Raw genomic sequence first — 14242 nt, forward strand, 5'->3', positions numbered from 1 at the left:
AACAACCCCTTTGGGTTTTTACTCTCTAGCCCCCAGGTAACATATAATGCTTAGACAGGAATTTTAATTTACTGAAGCTTATATATGTTTCTGTGCAGAGTCTGCACTTGAATTTAATCTGGTTATGATACATAACTCTTCAGTAGATTCTCAATGACCAGAAATTAGGAGTTCATACATCTAACAACCTAGGCATAAAGCAAGAGGAAAAAAGAACAAGAAAGGGAGAAAAGAAAACTTTTTTCTCTTCTTTTTAGGAGTATACATTTCTACTGAGAAACAGAGGAGAAAGAGAGAGACAGACAGAGAGAGACAGAGAGAGAGAGAGAGAGAGAGACCCCCAGCAGGGTCCTCATACCTTAATCCACCCCCATTCTCAACTGGCCTGGACCATGGACATGCACATGCATGCCTGGCTCACCTAGGGAGGTCTCAGGTCATAAACCCAGGACCTTTCTCATGTGTATCCAGTTGTGTCACCACTGCCTGGCCCCGGATTTCTTGTCTTTTTAAGAGGCAATTTACATTTTCACACATGAAAAGAACAGGATTAAACACACACTGTCTATCCCCTCAGTAGAAAGTTCCTTTCAGGAAGTCCAAATATGAGAAAGTGCAAGCCGTGTCCTTTGGAGAGGGGCTTGTATGACAAGTCAGCACTTAAGCAGAGAGAGAAAAATGCATATCCGAAACTGTAGTGAGAAGAGAATGACAGCAGAGAGAGATCTGTGACTTACAGGGAGACTGAAAAAGAAAAGAAAAGAAAACAAAACAAAACAACAACAACAACAAAAAACCAACTATGTTAAAGATACACAAAGGCTGGCTTCTTCAGTCAGAAATATTACAAATGTAGGAAATGAGAAAACTAGAATGAATCACATGGGGATGAAGTAAAATTGAAAGTGTGGGAACGAATTTATGTTTTTAAACATATGTACTTTTTAAAATTTGTTTTGGAGAGTTTTTTTTTTTTCTTTGTGTGTATGCTCACCAGAAAGACAGAGAAAGACAGAGACAGAAAGCAAGAAATTACCCCCCCAGGGGGGACGGCCACATCCCAATCCCTTCTCCTCCATTCTCCTCTCAGGATCTTGGGCACGCATGCACATATGCCTGATGTGAGTTTAAGCCACTGGGTCTGGGGCTTGAACCATGACTGATCACATGGGAGTCCAGCGACATGGCCGTTACATTAACTGCTGGTCTCTGAACATATGTATTTATACATGTATATATGTGAGTGTATGTGTATGTATGTGAGGTTATATAAATGCATATTGATGCAGTTGCATGTATACATAACAGAAATATAAATGCTATATCTGTGTCTACTAAAAGAGTGAAAGAGCTTAGGAACATTATATTACAATAGCAATAAACACACCTAGTGCCCAGATATTGAGTTCTAAATACCATTTTTTTCCTATAGGAGCTCTTTAGAGAAATGGCTCTTTTTGAAGCTTCACTAGTGGGTCTAGCAATATACTCAAGAAATGGCAAGAGTACATCAAACAGACACTGAAACCATCTTGAATTTGTCTCCCCCTAGCCAATTCAAGGGCAATTTGAACATTACAATATCTAATAGTAATTTCAGATTACGGGCCCATTAAATAAAACCAGGCACCATGAATGCATAGAGATATAAATAAATAAATAAATAGACAATTTGATGAGGAGCAGGATGTTACAACATTTCAGAGAACCTCTCCACAGAACACTTATTAATTATAAAATGTAAAATACCAACTTTGGAGTGGAGAAAACTGGCAGACACCTGCTTAGTCAAGAAATTAAAGTGGACATCTTTAGTATAAGACAAACTGTTAAGTTAGCAGGCAATAACATGGTATAGCTTCTCTGATATTTCATCAGAAAGTACATAACTGAAATCTAATCATAAGCAAACATCAGGCACACTCAGTCTGAGGGTAATTCTCCAACAGTCCTAGTCTTCAATCTTCAAACAGGTCAAGGTCATAAAACTTAAGGGAAGATTAAAGAACTTTTCCAGATTAAAGGAGACTTAAGGGACATGAACTGGATCTTTTGCACTAAGATATGCTGAGACAATGAGTGAAATTTGGATGAATGGTCTCAGGATCAGGCTTATTGATGTTAACTTCTAGACTTTAATGTTTGTATGAGGCTATGTTGGAGATGTCTTTGCTTCTAGAAAATGTACATTCCAGTTCCTGGAGATGATGAGGCATCAAGTCAACAACTTCCTTTCAAATTGTGCAGAAAGAGCATCTTTCCTACAAATATGTGATTATTTTAAAATAATTATTTATTTAAATTTATTTATTATTATTAATATTTTTTAATTTGACCAGAGAAAGAAAGAGAGAGAGAGAAAGTTAAAAGGAAGCTGCCAGGTCTGGCACTCGAACTGTGGTTAGCCAAGGGCGAGTCCAGTGCCTTAACCACCATGGCACCTACTGTCCCCAAGTGTGTGATTATGTAAAAAAATAAATAATTTATTCTAAAAAATATAAGTGGAAACAAAAAAAAAGACAATAGGAATAGGAAATAAGAAGAACCAGCACTTTTTAAATTTTATTCCTGGAGCCAGCAAGTGGTTAAGACGCTGGACTCCCATATGACTGACTGACTGCAATTTAAGTCCCAAATCTAGTTGTTTGAAAATAATGCAGGGCTCATGTGTGTGCATGCCCAGAATCCCAGGAGAATGGAGAAGAGATTACAGTGTGCCCATTCCCCATAGAAGCCGGTGATTTCTCACATTCCCTCTCACTCTCTCTCTCTCTCTCTCTGGAGAGCACAATAACCATATGACCCCTCTCCACAAAATATTCATGGAGAACAAAAGCAATGGAAAAAATACTCAAAAGTATCATTCAAGAAAACATTCCTAAAACAAGAGTTGAAGCTATGTATTTAAAAAAAGCAAAAAGATTCCTAAAAAAAACTAATCCACAATGTTTGGATCTGATACATATTGCTGCAACTATTTATTAAGCTTCAATTAAAAAAATTTTGAGCCTTTAGGGAAGAAGCCCAAATTGAAGAGAGTGGTAATCAAACTGTACATAGACTTTTCTATAATGCCATTGCTACAAGTTAATAGAGTAACACATTTAAGTAACCTGAGGATACAAAGTGTGAAATTTATACCTAGAAAAATGACCTCCTAGATAGATATCAGATAAAGTTTTAGAAACATGGAAGCACTAAGAAATATTGTTCCTGTGCATTTTTCCTGAGGAATCAGAGATATCAATATTAGACACAATGGTGAGCATCAGATATTGATTGATGTATGGAATAAATATACTGTTTATAAGAAAGAACGAATTACATGTAAAGGTTACTTGTTCTGTAAATATAGATAAAATATAATATTGAAAGAGTAACTCTCAAAATATGAAGTTATTGTTGATTTTGGTGCTGTTTTCCCATTGCATACTTCTCCCTACCCTCACCTACATACTTGTTGCCATCCCTACTCCACACCAATGTTCTCTGCTTGGAATTTCTATGCTCATTTTTCAACATTCACCTTTGGCTTCACTGTGTGCACCCCACCTGCCATGATCCTCCCATGAAGTATTTACTGATCTCCACAATGTGGAAGGTTCTCTCTTCCCTATCATTTAACTTATCTTCCATTCCTTTCAGATCCACAATTGTGACTAGCTTGTGAGCTCCATCAGGTCAGGGGCTGAGCTCCATTTTATCCCTAGAACTATTATACCCATGCCACAGTTTTTTGTTTGTTTGTTTGCTTGCTTGTTTTTGAGAATGTATTTCCCATGGAGAATGGTCACACCACAGCCCCTTCTCTTCCATCTCTCTCTCCTTTCAGGATTTTGGTCACACATTCATATCTGCCTGATGTGTTTTCAAGCCGTAGGTGCAGGACTCAGACTCTGCAGTCAGCCATGCGGGACCCAGCTGCCTGAACCACCACCTCATGGGCTGTCCTTCCATGTAACTATTTTAGTTCACAGCTTATTCAATTTATGAACGCTAAAGGAATTTCCATTTGCTTGCCTTTTAGATTCAGGAGAGATCACAATTGCCTACCCTTTGGATTACGAAGATATAGCCACTCCAAAGTCTTGGATATTATATTTAAGAGCTTATGACAATGAACGAATGCACTCAACAACTGGAACACTTACAGTGATTCTACAGGATATAAATGACAATGCACCTCAATGCTCACAGGATATTTACACGTAAGTTGTGATGACAATTATTCTGTCTTCATATTTTAGCATATAAATAAAAGAGAAAAAATGGGGAAATATCACATCATCCTTGGAATAAAGCAGAAGGCTTTCATTTTTTTTCTGTTCTTTATTTTTTTATTTAGTTTTATTTACTATTATTATTTTTCACTTTGACCAGAGAGACAGAGAGAGAGAGAGAAGGGAAAGTGAAAAAGCAAGCCACCAGGTCCAGGATTCAAACTGCAGTCACCCATGTGGAAGTCCAGCACCTTAACCACCATGCCAACACCCAGTGCCTCCTTACTTCATTTTTTTTGACAATATATAACTTCTCTTTCTTCTTCTTTCCTTGTACAAGGAGGTCTACTTTATTTTTTCTTAAAAAAGTATACAAATTAAAGCTAGAAAGGATTCCTAAGAATGATTTTTTTCTATCCTTAAATTTTCATAGTTATAAGAAGTCCAGCACCTTAACCACCATGCCAACACCCAGTGCCTCCTTACTTCATTTTTTTTGACAATATATAACTTCTCTTTCTTCTTCTTTCCTTGTACAAGGAGGTCTACTTTATTTTTTCTTAAAAAAGTATACAAATTAAAGCTAGAAAGGATTCCTAAGAATGATTTTTTTCTATCCTTAAATTTTCATAGTTGTAACAACCAACCACTGCATTAAAAATCACATATTGGGGGACCAGCAGTTAGCGTAATGGCTATGTCACTGAACTCCCATGTAGCCAACCACAGTTCGAGTCCTGGACCTGGTGGCTTAAACTAACAACGGGGATGTGTATGTGCATGCCCAAGATCCTGAGAGAAGAATGGCAGAGAAGGGATTGCGGCATGGCCATCCCCCTTCGCTTTCTATCTCTCTGTCTCTCTCTGTCTTTCTGGCAAGCACATGTGCCTTATAGCAAAAACCTCTCCAAAAAAAAAAAAAAATCCCATATTGGGCTAGCAGGTGGCATGGTGATTAAGGGGCTAGACTGTTACATGGCCAACAGCAGTTTAAGTCATGGACTTAGAAGCTTGTTTTCTCTCTTACCATTTCTCTCTCTCTCTCTGTCTCTTATCTGGCAAAAATTTTAAAAATAATAACAAATGGAATTAATTTAATAAATAATTCATTTAAAAAAATCACATATTTATGTATTTAGCAAACTCATAAGTTTGTATATGTACTCTATTTGTTTATTGATATTAATTTAAAGAGAACTCTAAAAGTACATGTAAGCTCACCACTTAGTCTGATTATAAAATAACAGATTTATAGTGTATGTATAAATTTTGACTCCCTTTATACAAAGTAGAGTATCATAACTTTAAGAATTCACTTATTCATAAAGTGTACACAGTTATAAAGATCGAGCTGGATCTTGAAACTCAGACCTTCTGATCCTCTACAAATACCAGCATGCTTAGAAAAAAGTCTTAATCAAGTCTGGGTGTATTCTTTTTTTTTTTTTTTTTTTTTTGAGAGGTTTATTGCTATAGGGCGCGTGTGCTCGCCAGACAGACAGAGAGACAGAAAGTGAGAAATCACCCCCCAGGGGGGATGGTCACGCCACAATTCCTTCTCTTCCATTCTCCTCTCGGGATCTTGGGCACGCACGCACACGCGCCCGGCGTGAGTTTTAAGCCACCAGGACCGGGACGCGAACCGCGGTCGACTAGGTGGGAGTCCAGCAACATAGCCATTACACTAACTGCTGGTTCCCAAGTCTGGGTGTATTCTGATGCCACACTTTCTTTGGTATTCTAATGACATACCTCTTTCCAAAAGTGCATATAATAGCCAATGTAATATTATTATCAATAATCATTACCAATGAATATTAATCACTATCAACAGTTACTAAAGCATAATATTGTTACTATTATAGTAATATAAGTTGTAGAGAAAACCTGAGGAAAACCATAGAAATGTGTGCTTCTCGCAACAAAAGACTACTAGATGGATCCACTGTGGTAGAATTTTGATAATCCTGCAAGCTGAACAATGAAGTTTCTGCTCAGAATTTTCACTTCTACAGTAGAACAGTATTTCATAATATATCTATCGTAAAAGGTTTTTGGTGGAGTGCTCTTGAATAACTTATCTCCCACTTAAAATCATACAAATGCACACATGTATTTGCTCAGTTTATAGGAACAAAATATAGCCCAAAATTCACATTTAAAAAGTGTCATTTCTCTGTTGTACTTCAGAAAAATGCTTGAAGCTTGTAAACTCTTTGAGGTGTTTTGATAAAAAACAAAAAGGACACAATAAAGAATGATTCTGTAGCCGCTGCAATAGTGTTGTAGTTTGCTTTCACTCTGTCTTTCTATTTCACCTAGTAGTCTAAGGATTCTTTTTGTCCAAGGTTATTTTAAAAATTTATTTTTAACTATTAGAGGGTAAATGTTTGTGTGTGTGTGAGAGAGAGAAAGAGAACATTCTCTATACGGTTTGATCACTCCAGTCTTTTTCCCTCCATACCTCCTTTTAATTAGGATTTGGGGTACACACACACACACACACACACACACCCTGAAAAGATACTTACCACCAATTATAAAATAAAATTTAGAAACAAATATCATTGGCTAAGCCCCCAAAGCATATCTTTAAAAAAAATTTTTTGAGAGCTTTTTTTTTTTTTTGCTATAGGGCGCGTGTGCTCACCAGAAAGACAGAGAGACTGAAAGCGAGAAATCACCCTCTAGGGGGATGGCCATTTCATAAAGCCTTCTTCTCCATTCTCCTCTTGGGATGCACATGCACCTGGCGTGAGTTTAAGCCACCAGGTCCAAAACTCAAACCATGGCAGACTACGTGGGAGTCCAGTGACATCGCCATTACGCCAACTGCTGGTCCCTTTTTTAAATTATTTTAATGCTAAAGGACATGCATGTACATAAGAGAAAAAGTGAGACAGAGAAAGAAAGACAAGGCACCCCATGGGGGCTGAAAATGCTACAATCCTTTTTCAATTCTCCATTTCATCAAGATCTTGGTATGCGTACTCCCACTCAGTATATTTTTCAAGCCACCAGGGCTGGGATTCAAGCCATGTTCAGCCATGTGAGATCTGGTTTATTCTGTGCAGTACTTAACCACTGCGTGGGGCAGACACCCAAATAAACACCTCCTCATCCCTTCTGCAAAGAGCAGTGCATGTTAGTTGGCTCTAGTGTGGCAGTCCTGCCTGCTGTGGCTCGGGGATCCTACTTTATTCAGTTGTTTGGCATTGGTGTATTATTGCCTTTTGCTCTCAAACATGTGGACAAAGGAGGAAGAGGGAGTCTGCAAGGTACCCCCAAGTTTTAATCGCCTTGCCTAGAACTGACAACAGTCTTTCCACTTACTTTTCACATGCCAGTCCATCTCATGTTGCAAATCGTGGGAGTCATAGAGAAAACTGGGAAAAGAAAAGAGGCATGTGAATATTGGTGAGAACCAACAGTTCTTAGGAAAGGTTAAGTAAATTTAATAGTCAGTAGTTCAGAATTTTCTTATTTCTAAAATGGGGACAATGATATCTACATAAAGGAAAAAGTTTAAAGGAGATTTTTCAGAAGATTACATGTAACTGGGATTTATAAATATAAAATTATGAATCCGAGACAAATTGCCATTTTATTCAGTGATAATATGTATGTGTCTTACCAAATTTACTGCTTATTAATCTAACATAATACCAGTTCATTTCCCTTGACTTCATCAAAGATGTCACATATTTTTTATCTTATATGATTTTTTAACTAACACTGTAATTATCTTTATTTTTTATTTCTTTGAGAGGTTTTTGCAATGGGGTGCATGTGCTCTCACCAGAGAGACAGAGAGACAGAAAGTGAGAAATCACACCCCCCCAGGGGGATGGGCACACCACAATCCTTTCTCTTCCATTCTCTTCTTGGGATTTTGGGCATGCACATATACTCGCCTGAGTTTTAAGACACCAGGTCCAGGACTCAAACTGTGGTCGACTACATGGGAGTTCAGCAACATAACCATTATGCCATCTGATGGTCCCAAAACTGTAATTTTATTATTGGCAGAAGTGGTTATTTAAAATATAAGCACATTTGAAAATGTCTTATATGTTGATTATTATCAACTTCGTAAGTCTAGATGGACATGTTACTACTACATTTTATTTCATGTTTGATTTATTACAGAATTGAACTTCCTGAAAACACCCCAGCTGAAACTCTTTTAGTTTCTCTAACTTGTACAGATAAGGATGGAACTGTTCCCAATAACAATATAACTTATCATTTGATTACGGATACTTTTTCAAATGAAACATTTATGCTCACAAACAATGAACTGAAAGTAAGTATTTTAAAATTGTTCTCTGATTGTGGCCCTGTGATTAACCTTAGATAGAAAAATGTTATTATTAGTATTATTATTATACTATTCTTAATGAATTACAGTAGTTAAAATAGCTGATGGCAGAATTTGTTCCTGGATTTTCAGCTGAACCTTAAATTACCAGCAACATATCTTAGTTTAGGATGAGTGCTTGAATGCAATTTTGATCTTGGGAACTGAACTAGGAAGGTTATAAATTTCCTAGAACAAATGGGTCTATAATAAAATAGTGTCTATTCTTTTGGAATGTGTTGACTTTACCATAATTAACTTTAATAAACATATTAAATAGCTTGAACTTGTGGCAGGAATAGAATTAATGTGCATATGTTGTTACCATATTCTAGAATATAAAATAGTTAAATATTTTACCAATGCAGGAAATTTAGACTTTATTCTCAATACATATTGAGTTTTGTAAGTCAGGTCACAGGTGGCTGTATTCACATATTTTTAAAAAAAAAACAGGTAAGATAAAATTAGCATTATGTTCTACAAAGATTCATAGGTAATGGATGAACATTGGTAAGAGAAGAAGTTGCTCATCAGACCAATAGGCCTGTAAGAAACCCAACATAGTCTGGGGGGGTAAGACATAGATAAAAAACACTTATAAAAAAAGCCATTTGATACTGAATCTATTGCATTTGGACCTCTACCAAGCTGCATTTCACACAAACTCCTACGATCTTTACTCCTTTGTTCTCATACTCTGTGATTGGGGTGTACAAATCACTTTCTCAACTTAAAATATGGTGGTCTTTCAGTTCTGCCTCATAATGTAGCTGGACATCCTGATCATACTACTGGAAAATCCGCCCCAGTTGTTTTGTGTCTGCATCATCTACACACTTTTTACAATCTTCATAACTTTGTTTACAAATAATTTCTTCTCACTTTTTTTAAAGAAAGGTTTTTGCCACAGTCTCACAGACTGAGACAGAGAGAAAGTGAGAAATCACCCCCAGTGGGGATGGCCCTTCTCCATTCTCCACTTGGGACTTTGGGCAGCAACACACATGCCCAGTGTGATTTTTCAAGCCACCAGGTCCAAGTCCACAGTCAGCCATGTGGTAGTCCAGCACCTTAACCACCATGCCACCACTGGTGCCAATTTTTTCTTACTCTAGTTTAATCAGTGCTTCTCCATGGGTTCTGGCAGCATTTTGTATCTCTCCTCCCATACCCTAATTACATTTGATCTGATTACCCAATTAAACAGTAAGAGAAAAAAAAATCAGCTATTACGCTAATGTCTGACAGAGAAGCAATGCTTATTAGGTATGTTAATCAATGACTGAAATAATGAGTACCAAATGAACAAAATTAAACTCTCCAATCATTTTGTAAGGCATTGACAGAATTTAGTATCAAATTACCATCCACATACATCAATATCACATTTTCATAATACTTTCAACTGGAAGATACATTTGCTATAAGCAAAATATTAAAACAAACCTTCATAACTCTATACTTTACATTTGTATCCTAATGATTATGAATTATTAAACAATATCAGAAATGTCCTCAATTAGGAATATGCAGATTATAGCATTGTATAACATTTAATTGACATTTCCCAATTCAGGTAAGTCTAAAAAGAGCAAAACAAGCACAGAAAATATGTGAATAAACAAGAGCAAAATATGACATTGGACTTCCTTGAACTTTGACTAAAACTAAAACCAGTCACATAAGTTTTTTAGAATCAAAACCATTGATCCATTGTATCCCTTGATGACTTTTCCTATCTTTGCCTAAAAACTATAGCATGCTAACCTTCATTAAATTCAACGCCTCCTTTTTTTCCAATTATTGTTATTGGGATAAGAACAGTATTTTTCTTAGAGGATCATTAAATTCAGGAAGGGTTATTAAAGTGGTAAAATTCTTACCTTGCTACAGAAGCCAGGGAAGAAAAGCCAGTGTAGAAAAAGAAATTAACACAGTTTGAATGCTTAGTGACTAAAACATTAATTAAGAGAACGTAGAAAGAATATGTGTTTGGCTTTCCAATAGTATTTGAGTTCTTACACTCATGAAAGCTTAATTGATATGATTTTTAAAAAGATTAAATTGATTTGTTTTTAGATGACCATATGTTGGTATGTATATTATACAAAGAGGAATGGAAAGAGTTTTAGCAGTTACTCGAAATGAGAATTTATATTAAGCACCAAAAGTTTTATATTAAAATAATGACTAATGCTCTAAGAGGCTAGTAAATATTAACCTCAAATTTATTTCGAATTAGAGGAGTGATATTCACCAGGATACCAATGAGAGTCATGTAATTTTAATGTTTAACAATGAATTACCATTTAATGAGTCCAAATGATCTCATATGCTATAGATTTAACTTAGTAATTGAATAATAAAAATGAATATTTCTTTAAATCAGTATTGCTAATCATGTATTTTATTAAATTATTTCTCTTTAATGAGCATTGACCTGAAAAATCACCCCAATCTATTTTTATTAGTCAATCCATTTTTAATAATTATTTTATTTCATAATACAAGATACAAGATAACCTACCTAACATATTTGCAAGTTTTAGCACACAGCCAGGAAATGAACCCCTGAACCATCACTTCACTTCAGAATTAGAACATTCACAGCTGTCAGTGCTCATTGCCATCCCCTACTTTTCCTCCAGAGGCAACCAATACCCTGAATTTTGCATTTGCTGTTGCCTTGGGGACTTAATAGTTTTATTGTCTATGTACATATTCCTAGACAATATTTGTGTTTTCTTAGTTCTTTTAGTTTTTTAAAGAATTGTTTTATCTAACTTTATTTATTTTATTTTATTTTAAATTTTGACCAGAAAGGAACAGAGTGAGAGACAGGGAGAGAAGGAAAGTGAAAGAGCAAGCTGCCATGTCCAAGACTCAAACTTCAGTCGGCCCTGTGGGAGCCCAGTGCCCTTAACCACCACGTGACCTGTCTGCCTGTTTCTTAGTTGTTGAACTTCCAAAAACTTGAACTTCAAAAAAGAAAAGACAGACAGTAAACTTACAGGATCACTACCAATGTGAATGGTTAACTTAAGAACTGATACCCCACTCAGTGCCATGGATATTCTTCCTATCACCTCTTTATTTCCTTAGAATGTAGACTACACAGTTTTAGAATTGTAAAATATCTTAGAGAACGTCTAATATTCTACTTCATTCATGAAGAAACTATTTTTCCCCATTTTACTAAGTGACTTACAGTCTGCAATATCTGGAATTCCTGAAACATTGTAGAATCTTTCAAAAACAATGTCTTTTTCACCTATGCTTGTCTGCACCAACTCATCACCTAGTTGCTTCACATAAATTCTCTCCCTAATAACTGTGGGCTATTTGTTGGGGGAAAAAAAAGAACTAATGTGAACATAGCTGAGGCACAAAAAGAACCTCAGAAAAACTGGAGACACATTCTTTCCACTCTCTGCTTAGATGGTCTCAGATCTAATCTGGTCTATGACCACCCTGAGGATTGTGTGATTATGCATGAGCTGTGAAAAGATGACTCTTAGATGCTCCTTTAATTTAACATTATTAAAGATCTCAAAAACATCATGCCTGCCCTGTAAACTCTTCCCAGGAGAGTAAAGTGAAAGAGCAAATATATGAGATGCTTTGACCTCTGTCCCAGAATGGATCTCAAGTTCTCTTTTAGCGTGATTTTGAGGCTTGCAATTCAAGCTTTCTTCTGAGAGATGATTCTTGCTAATACTAACCTAGACCAAACTCATTTTGGAAAAATGCAAATAAATTCATGATGACTACTTTGAACAAATCTTAAATACACATGACTGTAGCACTTTATGAAGAGAATGTGTATAAGAAAAATATAAACTATGGTAAATAATCAGTTTGACCAAATGTAGACAAAATATGTACAAAATATTTTTGATATTGATTACATGTTAAATGACAGCATTTTGGATATATCTGATTAAGCAAAATACTTTATTAAAATTAATTTACACAGCTTTTTAATTTTTTCTACTATATCTACGAGAAAAATAAAATTACATAGGAGGCTTCTACTTTTCCACTTTTGGACACCACTATTACAGAATTTCAGTTTCACTTATTTGTTACCTATATAGACTTTCATCTCGGATTAATAGAAATGATAACATTAATGTCTAACAAAACAAAATTAAATTAAACTATCAATGTACTACTTTTCATCTGCAGATTGGACCTGCACATCTCAATTTTGACAATGCTATTTTTGCTGAAATGTACTTCAAATACACATTGTTTGTGAGAGTGTCTGATGAAGGAATACCTGTCCTATCAAGTAAGAAGTTATTAATTTGAAATATAAAATTGTTTTAGTTATTTTAAATACTCAGTACATTTAAAAAATAGCTCTTAGAAGTTTATTAGGTTCATAAATATTCCTGGGACCAGCAGTTAGTGTAATGGCTATGTCGCTGGACTCCCACGTAGTCGACCACGGTTCACGTCCCGGACCCGGTGGCTTAAAACTCACGTGCCCAAGATCCTGAGAGGAGAACAGAGGAGAAGGGATTGTGGTGTGGCCATTCCCCCTGGGGGGTGATTTCTCCCTTTCTGTATCTCTGTCTCTCTTTGTCTGTCTGGCGAGTGCACGTGCCCTATAGCAAAAACCTCTACAAAAAAGAAAAAAAAAGATTCATAAATATTCCAATGAGCTATAATAATAAAGTATATAACTACCATTCTTACATTGACTTATTTAGTGCACAAGTGCTACCATTTAAACACTGAAACTCTAAACAAATATTGGAACCATAGTGAAAGAATGATACCCAAATGTTTAATATAGCACATTGCAGTTATATAAAGAAAATCTCAAAGATGAACTTTTCTGAAATTTTGGTGTATTTATAAGACTTCTTGGGGAAATTATTCTGCATTAGAGAAAATACTAATATTCAGATTTTCACAGTAAATTGTATTTAATTCACAGTTTCTTTACTATATTATGCTGAAACATCTTAACTATATTTCACCTAGTAAACTATTTGCTCTTGGAAACTATGAGCTTTAATTCAGAGTAATAGTATTTATGCATAAACACACTATAAAAGGCAATTGTTTTTCACACATGTTCATAATCAGTTAATAGAGAGTTTTAATCCTAAATTTTTAAAATTCTCTATAATTGAAGAAATAATAATTTAATAATAATACATTAAGATAGATGCTTTATACATTCAAAATTTAATTCATAATGATAGATGTTAATTATAAAGGAAAATTAAGAATTATTAAAAAAGACATTATCCCCCTACCCATATTTTTTATGTACTTTTTTCTCCATAGCAATTATTACAATGATTGTAAGAGTGAGTCGCATAAATGAACTAAATCCAGTTGGAACTATATCGTCATTTACCTTCAGTATATTTGAAAATAGCCCAATTGATACTATAGTTGGAAAAATTACCTTTACAGATGAAGACTGGCCATTTAATAACATAAAATATACCATTGCTGGAGGCAATTTGGGAACACCTCCTAAATTTTACATTGAACCATATACAGGTATTGTAAAAACACTGATACCAATTAACAATAAAAATAAGCTCATATGTAATAATTTGGAATTTAATTTATTTATAAACCATAAGCATGGCAATATAAAAAACAAGTTCCTCTTGAACTATGTAATGTTCAT

General features: G+C 35.3%; 1 long non-coding RNA gene across 3 annotated transcripts in view; it reads right to left on the reverse strand.

The window, feature by feature from the left end:
• LOC102485203 (uncharacterized) overlaps positions 1 to 14242 on the reverse strand; it is a 306679-nt gene that overhangs the window by 49498 nt on the left and 242939 nt on the right. For all 3 annotated transcript variants that reach the window (XR_003550582.1, XR_003550583.1, XR_003550584.1), the window contains exon 4: positions 7554 to 7606. This is a non-coding gene — a long non-coding RNA (uncharacterized LOC102485203). The remainder of the gene's footprint in view (positions 1 to 7553; positions 7607 to 14242) is intronic.

The sequence above is a fragment of the Tupaia chinensis genome, unplaced genomic scaffold (assembly GCF_000334495.1).
Source record: "Tupaia chinensis unplaced genomic scaffold, TupChi_1.0 Scaffold000466_1, whole genome shotgun sequence".
In the NCBI taxonomy this organism is placed as follows: Eukaryota; Metazoa; Chordata; class Mammalia; order Scandentia; family Tupaiidae; genus Tupaia; species Tupaia belangeri.